This window comes from Sylvia atricapilla, chromosome 1 (assembly GCF_009819655.1).
Source record: "Sylvia atricapilla isolate bSylAtr1 chromosome 1, bSylAtr1.pri, whole genome shotgun sequence".
NCBI lineage: Eukaryota > Metazoa > Chordata > Aves > Passeriformes > Sylviidae > Sylvia > Sylvia atricapilla.
Genome location: NC_089140.1, coordinates 30782927 through 30800488, shown reverse-complemented (window position 1 = coordinate 30800488; position 17562 = coordinate 30782927).

The following is a 17562-nucleotide window of genomic DNA, read 5'->3' as shown; positions in this document are numbered from 1 at the left end:
AAGGCTGAGTGAATAGTTAATGGATATTTCTTTTCTTTTTTGATCTGGAAAACCAAAACCCTCTCTCAGAACTTTATCTGAAGTCAAATGAACCTTTCCATTCAGTTCCAAAAATGCTTCAGTTTAGGGTCTGTTAATTTAATTTTGTTTTTATTTTATTTTTGTCTTCAGTTAGGCAACTTTGATCTCAAATCACTGTTTTGAAACAAAACATTCTGTTTTGAAATAAACTGAAATGAAGTATTGTAACATAAAAAGGAAAAGCCTGCACCTTCTTTGGCCAAAGCTATTCACAACGCTTGGCAAAAAAAAAAAAAAAAAAAAGTGAATTGTTTTGATCAACCTGAAACCAATTTTCTTTGCCAAATAAATAGTTCTCTTGGAAAAAAAAAAAAAAAAAAGAAAAAAATAAAAAAAGAAAAAAGAAACAAATACGCCAGCCCAGCCTCTACTCAACACCATGGAGGGGAAACAGGCCTCACTACAGAGTCAGTTGTGAGAACAATGTCAAAAGGTTTCTGGATGAGATGACCTCCTCCCTCCACTGACCACAAAGGAGTGAAATAGTCTTTGAATGGTATAAAACCATCTACTTCTTGTATGTAGAAAAAGAAGCCATGAAACTACCATTTACCTTTTCTCCTTTAATAGCTGGGCTAAAATAAACCCTCCCAAGTTATGGCTGATAGCACAGAAAGGTTCAGTTTAAAGTGGTCAGTGCTCCGAGGAGCTGGGGCCACGGCTGGATTTGGGATACAGCAACAGCCCCTGCATCACCCAGCACACTCTAGAGCAGCCCTCCTAGTATTTGTACAAAGAAAAATACTTCTTATCGTATCTTCCAGCATTCATATTTCTTCTCAAAAGTAAATTAAGATGTTGCTTTTAGAGCTAGATCTGTTTAATGTTATTCAGATTTCTTTTTCAGCTATTTCACACCTTTCAAATTCATAAACATACGAACGTTTTGAAGGATGTTGTTTGGATTCCTTTTGGTTTTGTGGTATCTGGCTCTGTTTTTGTTTATGCCTTGGTTTCCATGGTTTTTGACTTTGATTTCTGATTTCTTTTACAATATTTGCATTTTTTCCCTTTTTTTTGCTCTCCATATTCTCTGGCTGAAAACCTGGTGCATTAGAAACCCTTTGAAATGGATACGTGCCATTCTGTACCTGTGGTTGGGAGTTATGCCAGCTTGAAGCTAAAAAAATAAAACAGAGTGTATGTGATAAAAGCATGCATATATACAAAAAGCAGAAACATCTTTTGATTTCATTTTATATTGATTCATTCTTTATTGATTCTAAAAAGATTTTCTGCAAACTTCAGTGGAGAAAATTACCCCATAAGTAACAATGATTTGTGATACCAGTCACTGGAGTTTGAATCAAATAAAGCAAATACTTGAACTTTCTGCATCCAAGTGTTCTTCTCACAAGAGACTGGCAGGAGAGGAACCACACTACCTTTTTGTGGGAAATTTCATTTTTGACCTTAAATATTTTTGTTAATATGAGGATCTCATCCAGGCTGTGCTGTTATTATCCTTGCTGCTGTGGTCCCATTGTGACTAGTTTGGATTCCAGCCCCTTTTATTTTTGACAAGAGGAAGTTTAGACCAGGATCTTCAGGCTAGTTTTGCTTGTGACTCACAAAGAAAATACCATGAATAGTTAATATTTTAATTCTACAGATGCAGAAGATGAAAGTACAGAAAAATTAAATGGCATGCTAAAAGGCAAAGATTGAGTCAATGACAGAGCCAAGAAAGGCACCTTAAACCCTTGTTTTAGCATATAATTCTGGCCAAGAGGATTCAGCCTTCAAAAGGAAAAACTGTATTTTGTGAAACCAATTATTATATTGAACATTGTGGCTAAGGTATGTCTCTGTCAAATTTTGGAATAGCCTGTGGTTCCTTACCAAGAGAGCCCTGGTTTGAATCACCTCTGGGGACTGATACATTTCAATCCCAGGGATAAAAATGTTACAGACTTTGAAAGTACATGCCAGACATAAGATCACAAAAATGCGAAAGCAGGGTCCTGTTTCTAGTCAGAAAGGCTAGATATGGGAAGTCTTTGCTTGTCTGCTCTTGAAAAAGAGAAGTATGTTTTTATTGGAATCCAGTGGCCCTTTTACATTTGGGTTAAACTCTTGCCACTATCTACACGTCAAATGTAAAATATAGCACATAGATTTCAAGGATTCAATACTCATGAAAGTAGAAAGACAGAGGGCTGTGGCTCCCAATCTTTCTTGATACAGGTCTGCACTCAGCAATATTCCAGTAGAAGTGCAGATATCAATATAAAGACTTCAAGCTTACTGACAAAAGTCTTTCTTTTCACTCTTACTTGTCTTCATCTCCTCAGATGTAGCTCTCTGACCACTGGCTCTCTGGAAACCAAAGGCAAAAGGCACAGGGCTAAGGTAGGTAATGTTTGCACCCTGGTAGAAATGTGATTTCCAAGACAAGATTTCTTTCCTAACCATAGAGAAATTAGGTCCAAAAGAAGGTGGTGGACTGAGATGCAGATTTTTTTGAGTAAGACTAAAGCTAATTAACCATTGCCTAAGTTAATCCATTGCTATCTGGCAGTTCTAAATCATATAGGCTGTTTTCATTCTAAAACAACGTTTAGAAAATTTTTCATCAAAAATGCCAGACATTTAGTTAAAAACTTTATTCTGTATGTGATGGGCTCAAAGAACGCTTCTGACCTGCAGGAGGACATCCTTCCATGGCTTAAGCTAAGATGTCATGTGCCAGTTTCTACTTCACTTTCCTTAGATGCCCCTGGGAAAATTTTTTCAGGTTTGCATGTATACCAAGCACAAAAAAATTATTGTTCATGACTGTTTTTTTTTTTTCTTTTAAGTGAAATACTTTATCAAGTGCTTGCTGATAAGAAGCTACAGCTGTCCCACAAAGACTGCTGTCTCAGGGGTTCTGTGGGACTTCACTGTCAGCACAAATGGACACTCACAGCAACCTCTGCACATACCACAGGAGCAGCCCCAGACTGGGATGGCTGCCAAAAAAAGGGAGAACAAGGGTGTAAAGAGAAATTTAATGTAACATAACAGCAGAAATAGGAACAAAACTCAGAAAATAGAGCAGAAAGCAAAAGATAGCTGATAAGTTGCTTTTATTTTTTTTTTAAGTAAATGATTCTATATTGAAATCTGTAAACAATTTTTCTCTAAATGAGCATAACTTTTTTTAAACTTTATTTTCAAAATTAAATAAAATTGTCCAAGTTATCATAGATTCACAGGCCTTAGTAGTTCTTGAGAATATCGTGGTAGTCAGTGAGGAAGAGAGGCTCATCCCGGAAGAGGTTGAGGTTACCTAGGTTTGCCTCTCTGGAAATTTCCAAAAACATCTTTTCCTCTATAGAGCACTCTAAACACGTGGTGCTCTTTTTTTTTGTCACACTCCTCTTCATTCTTGCACAGAGAGTTATGGCCAGACGTGTCTACACACACTTGATCTTTGCTCGTCATTGAATATACTTAGTATATTGCTCTGTCTTTTCTAGGAACTCTCCTTCCTGATGCACCAGTAACACGGCAGGCTGAACTCTGTGTTCTGTAGTTGTACTGAAGACATGAGGTGATTAATTTGCTACTGGTCTGAGAAGTACTGCCTTGTAGATGTGCATCATCTGATTTTGGCATAGTGAAGATGTTCCTGTAGGTGTTTTGTTGCTGCACTGCTGCCTACTGCTCCTCACCTTTGAATCTCACCAAGTGTTACTAGAATGCCCATACTACAAGCATGTGCCAGACAAACCAATTTGTCCTCGTTGTTCATGGCCCTGGAAAATCTCTGCTTCTTCATCATGCAGGCTCTTTTGGTCTGTGACCTCCTAATTAACCATTATGTTCTGGAAGATTGTTTGATTCATTAGGTGTGAATGAAAAGAAGGAAAACAACAATTATGAGTTGATTAGGTGGACGGTGAGTCTGTTTTGGCAAATCTGAATTTTGCTTATTTTTCTTGGCTTGGAATGTATCTGATGTACTATTCTTGGACCAACCCTACTATAGGCATTCAGCTTTTTGACACTGAGCAAGAGGAAGCACAGCTTTGGGGATGATTCCTGTACATGACAGAAAGGGAATGTGTTTCTGTAACCACAAAATAATCTCTAGTCTGCACTATGGCTTTGCTTTGCCTTGACTGTGTTCCTCTACTCCATACAAGTTATGTGTATCACATGTGTTATGTGCCATGCACAAACATATGTGATAGTCATTTGCATTTTTAGTTCCGTCCATGTCTAAGCAGGATCCTCACCACAGCAGACATAACTGGCAAAAACACGATTAGGGCAGCAAATGTGCTTGGAAATTAGTTTTGCGCTTGTTGGGTTTTCTGCTTTTTTCTGTTCTTCTTTACCTTCTATTTCTTGTCTTTTTATTTTATTTTTTTTTTACAAAAACAAAATAAAAAATAAGGGATTAATTTACTCATGAAAAAATTGTCAATATTTCCTATAATCTTCAAAAAAATATTTTCCACATGACTAGAACTGGTTTGACTAGAGTGGTTTTCTTAGGAAATAAAGACTCACAAGTGAAATTTAAGAACATTATCAATGACTTGGAAGATCATTAAAAAATTAATTTTCAAGGCAAAATTAAAGAGCAATCAATGTGGATATATTCATATTTTCATGAAGCATGCTGCCTTTCTACACTGTTGGTTTACAGTTATTACACTGCAAAGTTATTTTAAGAACTATTCAGGGATCTGGAGCTCCACTACAAAACCATATGGTCAATTGACGCACGCCTTTACAAACTCCACAAACTGCATCTTACCACAGCAAAGAACCTCAAAATCTAATAACTATATGTAGGTGCAATCTATACCAGCATTACTTGAGTATTGCTGGATATTGGTAGTAGTATAGGCCAACATTTAGGTGGCACAGACAGCTAATTTCTATAAATGATGGTGGCTTGATTGCTATTTAATTTAGTTTAATTTGGTTTGGTTTGGCTTGGTCTTACCACTGACTGAGGCAGAAAGAAGATCTTTTGAACGTTTTTACAAGAAGAAATTTGTGCATTCTTATGTTGTATCTGAGGGGGCAAGTGTCCAGCTCAGGTAGGGCACAGAAATTCATGGAAGGTATAGTTTTTGTCTTCCATCCTCTTCATTCAGGAAATTGAAGGTGCTCGTTTCTCTCTCTCTCTTTTTTTTTTTTTTTTTTTTTTTTTTTTTTCTGAGTGTACTGCAAAGAGCAGCTCTGTATAGCTCTTGAGTAATTCAGTGTGTGTGTAACAGGTATGGGTGTTCCCCTGTCTCCTGCCTGACAACCAGCCATCACTTCAGTCTGACACAGACTCTCTTAGGGTACAAAATATTTTTAATTGATTCTACTCAATGATTTTGAATTGATTTCTACTCATCATATTTTGTCAAAGCTAGATTTCATCAAATCTACCCTGACTGATCTTATTTAACATTCTAAAGAAGTAATGACCACCTGATAGGGTCTGCTCCAGGCTTTCTCTGATTAGACCATGCATAGGGCAGGGGTGTCTGTAAGGACTGGATAAATACTTCTTTGGAATCTCAGATTTCAAATACAAGAATTCCATAAAGTAAATTAGTCCAAATTTTGCTAATTTGGTGTGTGAAAAGCATGGTTCAATATCTTACTGCATAACACTTTCTTGCCAGCTTTGTTTTGAGCAGATTAATTAACAGAAAGGGTTTTATGAATGAATACTGATGCTTAATTCTGTGTTTAGAGAATAAAATGACACTAATACCTGATACGATGTAGAAACTTGCTCTGCATCTTTTCTCAAAATTGATGGGTAACCTAGAATTAATTTTGGTCCATACCCAGAGACAACCAACTTTTAAGATTTTTAATGTGAGTTGAGTTTTACAGTCATTTATGTGGCCCCACATCCCTTCATCTGTCTTGAAGTAAACACTTCAAATCCTAATTCTTCAAAGGCTTATATGTGTGAATAATCCCACTGAGGTTAACAGGAGTTGATTCATATGAAGTTAGCAGAGTACAGAATTTTTTGCAGACTCATTTCTTTAGTTTGTGCAAGGGGAATGTAATTCCTAAGTAGATGGGGGTCCAAAGCAAAGAATAATGCAATCTAGACATTTGCATTAAAATACTTCTAGGGCCTTTGAATGAAGGAATAATATTCCTATCTGTATTTGCATGATCTTTTCACAACAGACCATTGCACAGCCAGCCCAGAACTCCGTTGTGTTATAGCTGACCATCTTGGCTATGTCTTGAAGAAAGTCAGAAATGGGAGAATTGACCCTCCCTGGGGTGCAAGGAAGGACAGAGGGATGGAAGCAATAGAAGTGGAAAAAAGAGATAATAAAAATGTCTAGAAATACCGAGAATGGTATGAACTCCTTTTCTGGACATGTCTGAGCATAATATTACAGCACATTTCACAGCCAGCCTGTGAATGCATGCACGAGTCGTGGTCTCTAGGCAGGAATTACTCATTTCATACATCATTTAGAATTAATTGTGGTGATTCTGCAAAGTCAGTACATACCCTATATGCAAGAATAGGAGAAACTGTTTTTGTTCGAAGTCTTTTATGTTTCTGTTTTGAAATATTTCATTTCTCCTCAGATAGCACCCAGAGCAGTTGATGGTAGCCAATACACCCTCTTCTCTTTTGGAAAATAAAATGTAGTCAAATAAAAAAAAAAAAAATTGACAATTTCATGACAACACACACATATGCTTATCCACTTCATACTTGGAAGGTTAAAGAGGTTCAAAGCTTGTTGGCTTCATTAAATCAGACTTATGGAGGAAATATACATCTGAACCATGAATATTCAGAATTCTCAGAAATGCAACAGCCATTTCTGTTTGGAGAAGGTTCTATGTGTATGCATTTATCCTCACAGAGAAGTTCTCCTGATCTAGATAATGAGAAATACTGTATGTTCCCTGAGTAGAAAGCAGTAACTAAAAGACTTTGCCGTGTGTCCCTCTCATCTTGATATCCCACATGCCACGTGAGGCATTGCCATAGCTGTAAGGCCTGGTAAATCCTGGGCACGTTGAATAAAACCAAATCTTGTCATTTGAGGAACATTTAGGAGATTTTGGGTGAGGCTAAGACAAGCTTGCAGCATGAGTTTGACAACCGTAGAGAAATTATATTGGACAAAGGTCAACTTTTATTAACTGCTTATGATTTTTCAAAATATGAGCAATCAAATGTTATTTTCAATAAAAATATCAGTATTATGACTCAGAATAATTGTTTAAGATTCATAATTACATGTTCATAGTCATGGTATTTCAGTTAAGAGGAAAAGTCTTTAAAATGTCTCATCAGTGTTTAATTGAGCTAAAATAATCTTGTGATTTCCATTTGCCTCTCAACACTTTCCAGACTTTAGGTAATTTCATATCACATTAAACTGTTCATTACAAAGTCTAACATAATTTTGAAGGTTATTATTACAATAATTTTCCAATTGTTTCTGGCATGATCTCGTATCATAATTAGACATGTTAACATATGGATTGTCCACAAAATATAATTCCAGCTTCATAGTTCATAACTTCTTAAGTGTGCCAATCAGAATATTTGGGTAACATTCATTATGTCAATGCTAATGGAACACAGCGGTAGAAAACTTTAAAATTCAGAAAAATCATTGTTTAAATTACACAGTTTTCTGTTTGAGCATAGAGTTTGTTTGCATCTTTGTTATGCATTTAAGCAGTCCATCAATTGATACTCATGTTACTTAAAGAGACATAATTCCATCCTCTCTTGCAATATTTACTTAATTAAAACAAAATAAGAGTAGTGGCTTTCAAAGCATCTTCATCTCTTATGGCTGTTTATAAGGAACATTTGAACTGACATATTACTCTGCTCATGTTAGGAATGAGAAAACTGAGTCAATGAGAAATGAAATTACTTTTTTAGAGACACCAATCAGGCTGTGGGCAGAACTAGGACTGGACATCAGGCATCCTTCTTTTCCTTACATCAGTGTCATAGCACCAGAAAAGTTTTGTCTTTCTGTAAGTGCTCCTGTGCAGCACAAGCCCAAAGAGAGACCCAAACACAAGTAGGATTTTGTCAGCAAATCCTCCCTCTCATTTGTCAGATAAAGCTCCTTGTTTTGCCCTGTGCTGTAAGGAGTCAGGCCATATGTTCCCAAAGACAAGGCATGAACTCATTCCTGCACCAGTTAAAGGAGTCAGTTTTCTTACTTAGTTAGTCTACTTTTATTGGTAGAGGTATCATTGGTGTTGGCACTCAGAAAGAGAGGAATGTCAGGAACTAAATTCTTTACCCTTTTGTCTCTTCTTCTCTGCACTTTTAGACATGTGACAGAAAATTATATTCTAAAGCAAAATCATTCCCTTTCCTTTGCCATGATGCTTTTTGAGCTTCAGAAGATAAACAACATTCAGGAAACCAGCCCTGGGTTTGTGATTAGAAAAGACATATGCAAGAACTTCCTTTCATATAGTTTAAGTGGGAAGTGAAGCAGCTGACTGAAGGCAAGTACAGAACTTCAGCAGTTCAATATGTCTTTTAGAATCTGTAATGGGTATTTTGGAGAGAAGGAAGGATCCTTTTTCCCTGCTTCTGAAGTGAAGGGATGATATGTGTGGGTTGTAGATAGAAGATTTTAAGAAGACTGCAGGACATGCAGGAAATGTTGAGCTATCTGAGCACAGCACAAAGACACTGGAGATTTCCAGTGCTCACATCATCTTGTGGCAATCTGAGCACTAGCAGAAGGCAGGCCTAAGCCCCAGGCTAAGCTACAAGGTTTTAAAGACCAGTTGTAAGTTACTGAAACATGGGAATAATTTAAAAATTTGCCATATCCTTCCTATATCTATTTACCACTGTTCCAGCTATGACTTTCCTGTTTTCAAAGCAATTTTAGTATGTAGTCTGAGGTACTGGATTTTAAAAGTTAGTTCACTTGTTTCCACTATCCCTGCCTATGCTATAGAAGATGCAGAACTATTTTCTTTTATGTGGTTACCATATTTCTGTAGGGTTTCCCTATATTTACTTCTGTTAGGCTTTCAGACTTCAACATCTTTTTCTAGCAATGTGGGGAAAAGAGAGATGTAAAAGGTTGCTATTTGTGTGTGTGAGAACATATTTGGGCAGGGAGGATGAGTTAAGGTTTGCAGTTAGTTAATAAGGAAAAGGGTTCAAGGAACAATGTGTACTAAGTTGCAGCTCTGCACTGCATTTATGTCTTAATATTGCATTTATCCTTCTTATGCTTTGCAATTCTATATGTGATAACTGCTGGATGGTCTGGATAAAAATGCTAAGTATGCTTTTTATGATTCCTAAAGAAGCTGTTATCCATATATACCTGACCCCCAAGCTGTTAGAAACTGTGAGCAGATCCTGGTGCATATGCTTTGTCTCCTCTTGCATACTTTACTAATTACTTCTGGCTGCAGTTAAACTAAACTGAACTAAACTAAATGGGCCTGTAGCCTGATCAAATATGGTTAGCCTTATATTTACATGTTAAAAGAGCCTAAAATGGCTGTTTAAAGGGTTTGAAAAATCCAAGAATTTCATAAATTGCTCAACAAAAAGCTCCCAACTGGCCCATTAAGAAGTCTGTCATCTGCTCATACAGACAAGTTGTAGAAATTAAAATAAAGTGTTATCCAATGTAGAAGTGATTCATTATAAATTATGCTGAGTGTGTATTTTCTACATTGAGAAGAGTACAGCAAATTGCTGAGGTCCTTCAGAACGAAGGATACACTAAAGACCAAGTTGTTTCTCTTTTGTTGTGGTATATTTCCTGGAGGCAATGAAAGCCATCTTTCTTGTTAAAAATTCTAATTATTGTAACATGAATAGCAAAACTAAATTAAGGAAAGAAGAAAAAATACTGGTTAAAGCCTGCTTAATTGCTTCTATTATCTAATAGAAGATCACCAGAATACTGAATAATGGAGAGATAATATTGATCCTATTTTAGCAAGACAAAACCCTCTTCCAAGACCACACAAGTTAATGGCAGATCTGAGACATAATCTGTGATTGTTGGCTCCTATCTGTGTTGGGACTAAGGTGTGTGACTTCCCTTTACCCTAGCAGTGGCAGGACATCACTGTCCCAGCCACAAAGAGCTATTGCATCTTCTCTACAGGATTCCAGTGTATTTTTCTCACCTTTGGCACTACAGTAACAAACAGATTTGTTAAACTGAACACAGCAAAGTTCAAGAGTGACCAGAGTTACTGGCAGGAGATCATAATGTAAGCATCTGATTTATAAATAGCTGAGAAAGTTTATCTCTTTGGATTTACAAAAACATGCTGTCATGAAAACAGATTGCTGCTATTGTAAATACCACGGAGCACAACATACGTGAAAAAAAAGCTGAATTTGTCTTGTGATTATCTATCTGCTTGCAGTCTCCCTTCTCCAAATCCCCTGCATCTGAACAGCACCCAGGGTTTATAAAACAAAATAGCTAAAGGTCCTGAGAACAATTGTGCGGTGATATATTGTAGGTTTTCACTAGACCCAGTGGAGTAACAAATGTCTCTGGAGCACGCTCTACTGGCATGAATCCTTTGGTATCTATTTTCCTTCTCCTCTGGCTGTTGGGTGCAATTAGTTCATCCAGAATGGCATGCCAAAAGACCCTGTTTAATAGCTTGCCATATATAATCTGATATTGTTCTGGCTTTGAAATTTCTCCTTCACACATGGAGCACAGAGTAATGGGGATCATATTATCCTTTGTCATCTGATAAGCCTCAGAATCTGTATATGAGGATTTTTAAGTCATAAACATAATTCTATCTGCAGAAATGCAACCTCAAAGCTGCTTTTTATTTTTCCTGTGCATGAAAGATACATTTTGTTCTAGCAGTTACTTTCTTCAACATAACAGGGAGGCTGTTTTCCTGATAGCCAATCCTTCACGTTTATCTAACAGGACAAACAGGACTTAGAATTTTAATTTTCAGTAACTTCAATTTCTGTAATGATGGGGCCAGAATTCACCAAACAAAACCTAGGGTGGGGAAAAAAAAAAGATTATCAAATTTAGCATTTTGAAAGTTTGTTCACTCCAGACAAATTAATTCCATAAAAAATGAGGATGTGAGAGAATTCAAAACATTAAATGGCACAGGAGAGGACAACAGTGGTCATTTACCATGCTCACCTTGTTTTGTTTCATGTAATTTCCTTTCCTGAAAACTTGCGGTCCTAAATTATGATCTACTGTGGCTGATAGGTAAGAATTTCATGTTATATTTTGAAAATCAGATTTCTTTATTCCTTCAGGACCTGGGAAATATCTTCTTTTTGATGAATATCTTCTTTCTTTGATGCCATGCCCAGGAAAAAGACAAGACCAGAAATTTTGTTCTTCATCTTGAGTCCAAGGCAAGAGCAAATATTTCTGCTCTGCTAGTAACATGTATTCTGATTGGAAAGTGAATTCAGGAATTCATGTCCTTTTTTTGCTAGTTTATCCACTGATTAAAGAGTTTTTGAATGTGGTTTTAGTCTCTTTTGTTATCTAACACGTGCTGGCTAGAATTCAATTTAAATAAAAAGGCAAAAATTGCTGAAAGCCTTTGACCAAAATCAGAGCTTAATCAAAACCAGAATTCCTTCTGAGTCCTCCACTGCTGATTCATACAGTAGTAAAGTATACTGTCTTCAATTGACTTCAGTCATCATTTAGATAATGCAATTTACAGTGGACTTAATTCACTAAAAGTAATGAATTACAGCATGAACTTCGCAACAGAGGAAATAACTCATGTAAAAATGCAGAGGTGAAGTCAAAGCCTTTGCTTCAATGATGCTGATGCCAAAGAGCCAACTCTGTGTGGAGGAAACATGCACTGCACAGACCAGTTCATGGTCGCTGTGAAATTTTTCTAAAATCAGAGTGTGTCAGTGTTGTAGGGGATCTCTTTTCACAACCACGGCACCTTGTGTGGTTCTGCTTGATATTGCCCAACATCATCTTAGGAAAGGAAATTGTCTGAACTTTTTCGAGTCTGTTGATTGAGCTGTTTATTTCCTAAATATTATCAGATTTTGAAAGATTTGTTTTGGCAAATAAGGACTTTTCCTGTTTTCCTGCTGAGTAAAGTTACACTGGCTCAAATTACTTGTCAAAGTTTTATTTTTCTGTAGATGTTAACTATCAATTCCTTTTTTCTTTTTCCTTTCACTGTGCATTCAACAAAATCAGCTGACACTTGAATTTTATATCAGCTCAGCATAGTGCTGTATCATGTTTCTAATTTATTTTCAAAACTCCTTTGAGTAGGTCATTCTGCAGAATAGAGGCAGTCTTCTTTGGAATCAGTTCCCTGCTGCAAGCATCCTGGCACACAGCACTAAATCCCCTTTCCTGGATTAAGCCCACCCAAAAATCTTGGTTCAGTTTTAATTAGCTCTGTTCTCTGCCTCTTTCCATCCCTTTCCTACAGCGTGTTCCTTCCAGGAACAAGTCCTGCAAAAGAGTGTTTCATGTGGGTTAGATAGAAAGCAATAACACTAGCTTAAATTTTGTTAATTTTAGATGCTCAGTTTGCTTTAGATGAACATAGAGAACCCCAGACTTTTGGTACACATGCAAAATTAAGTGGTTTCTCATAAATTTGAGATGTGGCCTTTTTACACTGCCTGGTAGAATGCAAAGAACCTCAGGGCAGGTATAAAGACAGTGCCGGCTCTTAAGGGCTGCCCCATCCTGGCAACATTATTGTGAGGAAACCTTGATGGAGAAAACTCCCTTGTGCTAGACAGTGCTTGCCATAAAGCTCTGGTTTTCACTGGGGGAGAGAAATATAGCTAGCAGCCTCTGCTCTGTGTGTGGAGAAAGAAACACAGACTGCTGTCCTGAGCAACTCTGGGCATAAGGAAGGCTGAAGTTGTATTTGCTCCAGTACTGGCACCTCAGGAGTAGCTGGAATGATGGAGACTTGAACCTTCCAATCTGCAGGTGAGCATGATCTGTTTTAAGAGCTGTTTTAAGGGTCTTTCAGTTAGTCCTCCCCGCCAAACCTCCCTGATGCACATCCTCTACTGGAAGGATATAGATGAGCTTGGTGGTCACATTTCAGAAATCCCTCCTAAACCTAGCCCTTCAAAAACAAAATGTTTTGTTCAACACTGAATGCATTTCCTCTTACAGTTTATAGCCCTTACTCTGCCTCACTAGAAAATTATTCCCATCTTAACTCAGCATCTGTTAGTTTGGCATTTGTATTTCAGGGAATACTACCAGTAAGAATGAAACTCTGATCACAATATTCGAGAAGTTAAAAAAAACACAGGTGTTTTGACAGGGTAAATGGCCATGTTTATCAGTTCTAAACTGGGCTATAAGCGCTGAAGAGACTTGTATGATTACCACATGCTTTGTTTCCCACATACTTACTAAGTTTTACTAAGTGAAACTAGGTTGTAGCTAAGTGCAATTGCATGAACTCTGTCACGCAGCCTTAAGCTGTTCTGGTGGTGAACAAATCACAAGAGGATGTGCCAGGATGCCTCACTATATGTTAGTACCTACAGGATGCACCTTGGAACATCACTGTAGATGATGGGCAAGCACAGGTTGTGTGGGAACAGCTGGATGCAATGATAGACTAAACTGAGGAGGCCAGCAGGACAGACCCAGGAGATTATTTAACTGAGTCACCTCAGCAGTTAAAAGACAATCAGAAGAATAACTCTGCCAACCACAGAACCTCTCTGCCATGGCCAAGTGGACTTCCAATTAGCTGTCTCCCATCATGCTATAAAGAGGGTGACGATCATGATGAACCATTGTGGTAATAACTTAAATATGTTTCACCTCAGTAAGAGCTAATGTCAGGGTGAGAAACAAATTTCTTTATCTTTGTTTGGTTTGATCATGTAATATCATCTTGTTTGAACTGCACATTTTCCCCAAGGAAACATTGCATTATCCTGTTGTGTTGCTTGTCAGAAATTTTTTCCAGGCCTTCTTTATACTAAGAACTACTGAGTTTGCTATCCTTTCCATGAAGTATTGGAAGTACATAGTCATTTCTACCTAAGACTGTGGGACACCAGGAACTCTGAAATAAAATTCTCAGTAGGTATAAGCTGATATAACTCACCAAGAGATACTTTGCCTTTGATCCTAATTTTCTAGCTCCAGTTTTTAATTAAATGATCAAAATCATCATCTTCATTTGTTCCTAAACCATTAGAACTGGATAAAAGGACATGAAAACTTGAGCTTTCTTGTCTTATAATTATTGGCCACTTTTAATTTGTGTAACTGAATAAATATCCAGAGAATGTTTTCTATAACTGCATCCTGTGTCCAGTGATGAGAGTAAAACAAGGAACTCTCTTCTGAAGCCCAGGCAGTTGTATTCAAAAAAAGAGACCAGATGGGAAATGAAAAACAGAATAACAGACATCTTTTTCCCAGGAGAATGAAGCTAAAACTCTCTAGTTGCAGGAAAAGAAACAACAGAGAATATATTTATATGAAGAAATAACAAAAAACTGTGACCAACCTTTGTGTGTGTGCATTTGAGTAAAGTATGAACATGTTTATAACTGCACACCACCACAAATTCCACACCACTCTTATTTTGTTGAGTTTGATGTACTATGTTCTCTATGGCCACTGCTACTGTACAGTGTTACCTGGACCACACTTTAAGTGAGTGGCCCACAGTTCATTAATCTGATGATATTAGTAAGAATGTTCCATGGACATTGTGTATGGTTTGCATGTCAGTCATCTCTCTACAGCTCAACCTATCTTTCTGGAGATGCATTTTCTAATCCCCAAACTATAATCTCATTAGCACTGCACAATTCTAATCAAATAAAGAGAAGTAAAGACTGATTACCTGGTGAAAAAACTGTACCTCAACTCATGAGCTAAAAGTTTCAATTATTAATTTACCTGGGTGGAACTGTATTGATATACATCAGCTAGAAGCAGGTCATGGAAGCTCTTGTAACTTAAGGTCTATATTCCATTATACCAGAGCTAGCTCAAGCACTAGTAGCAGTGGAACACTGAATGGGCTAATTTTTTTCAGGAAAAGCCAGGTCTGATAACCAAGGGACAAGAAGTTCTCTTTGTGTACTCTAGCAAGGTTGTTAAAATTGAGCTTCTGCTTTTTGGTAAAATACAGTGAAGTATTCAGTCCAGTTTTTCTTTGGTAAATGAGAATATAGGTCTCTTGAAGTCATGAAGTTAATCTCCCTGGCAGGACAACCATGCAATATCCAACCTCTCTACTCCCACCAGTCTGAATCTCCAAGTACACTGAGGTATCTTTGTGCTTCTCCATACTTGCAGGCCTATGCTAATTTCTGCTCAGCAAATCACTAGAGAAGCAGGTAGAGGAATTTTCACATTTTTAATCATTGCAGAAGTTATTCCAAATGCTACAGGGCTACTGTTTTCATGATGTAATGGAGTGAGTTTAAAGCTGTCTCTTTAAACTGAAGGAGAGAGTGTGTCTTGGGTTTTCTCATGCGCAGCTTATCATAGGGCTCTGGCTTGTCTTCCTACAATTGTCAGTCCCACGGGGTATTTTAAATTATACCAAGAGGGAAATCTGGAGGGTGGTTTTCTCAGCACTGTTGAAGGGAGAGTGCAAACAGCTTAAAGCTGTCTTTGTGCCCTGCTGCTGCAATAGCACTGAGCTGTAGAGTGATCTGGCCCTGAAATCAGTACGGATATGTAATATGCCAAAGAGTCATGAAAACAGACCTGAACATTGTTCTTGAGCTGTATATTGCCTTTTTGGCGAATCCCCTTCTTTTTTACCCTTCCAGGTAAAAATGGCGCTATCAAACTCATTTATATTTGTAGTCTATTCAGGACTGGGGTTTGTGTCATCAAAGTCAAATAGCTTTTACACATGCTTGCTGCATGATCAAACTGTGGGCAAGTAACCAAAGAAAATAGGTGAAGATCAGGAAAATGAGTTAATTTCTTTTGTAATTAATACGTATTGCAGTATATCTTGGACTGGATCCTCATGCATGGCTCATCCTCTTACACCAATCTAGCAATAAAATAATCCTTATGCAGTTCAAATGCCAGTACAGTTGCATTTGCCTTCGGCAAGGAACTCTGTTACAAAATTTTCAACTGAGCTGAAAAACCGAACAAAAATTTTTACTGCATTGCTTCTTTAATTGACCCATGTTCCTCCAAATTTGTGTTACCAGTTCCAGTACAATATCCCACTGTAAAAGGTGGGAATATTTTCACAAAGCAAGTCTTTCTTTTAATAAGAAGTTAAAATAAAAAGTCAAAATTGTTTCCTTATACTTGCTTTTGATACAGGCATTCCCACCAGCATACAATGCTTCTACAATAATTACTTAAAATAGGAAGCAGTTAAATGAATGTAATCCTGCTCTTCCAGTTAGCATTACACCATTTCATTTATTAAATAGACCGAGTTTGCTGTATTTATTCACCATTACAACATGGAAGTTGTGGGTTTCATATTTACACATTTCAGAATATTACTTTTTAATTTTTAAATTTGTCAAGTGATTTTGACCAGACCCAAATACCAAATCCTGTAACAGGTACAGATTTAAATTTTCTGGATGTTGAAAATAAGCCTTGAAAAGAGCAAGTACTCAGTGGTACAGACTGCTGATGTTATATTCCAAATTTTTATTAGAATTATGTAATTAATCTCTCAAAAAAATGTGTATTTCCATTACTTAAATCTAACCTGAGGCAAAGCATATCCTGCATTTAACAGGACAATGGTAAAGGGGAGGTAAAAAATGCCTACTAGTCACCACTTCATTCTGCATATATTATATTTCTTCTAGGAGAATGAGTGTGTCCTCTATCACTTCCTCTAGTCTTACTTCTAAGCAAAAATTATGGAATTTCTGAAAAAAATTCCCAGTAATATCTCAACAGGGTAGAAATTAATTACCATACAGAGAGACTGTACTGCCTTTTTTGCAGGTATAGCTGAAGAAAAGCTGCAATGCATCTAACAGATGGCAAAGTCAATGAGAGAGAGACTTATCCTCAGGGTACGCCCTTGGTTCCAAAGGAGTGAAGATCCGAACATGAAAATGTAGATTGTTTCACTAAACCAAGGAGGTTCCACAGATTTCTTTTTCCTTCCTTCCTTCCTTCCTTCCTTCCTTCCTTCCTTCCTTCCTTCCTTCCTTCCTTCCTTCCTTCCTTCCTTCCTTCCTTCCTTCCTTCCTTCCTTCCTTCCTTCCTTCCTTCCTTCCTTCCTTCCTTCCTTCCTTCCTTCCTTCCTTCCTTCCTTTCCTCCCTGTGGCCTCTAACTGCTTATTTTTAAAGTGCAATAATTTCTATATAGAAATGTTGACTCCCCTCGCATTCCTTTCTTTATTCTTTTTTTAACTTAAAAACCATTTAATCTATCAATTAATAAGTCTTTAACCAAACACGGTAAAAAAGGGAAACAATTGGACAAGCCTTTGCATTTGGCAGGACTCTTTAAGGCTCACTTTGAACAGCTGGA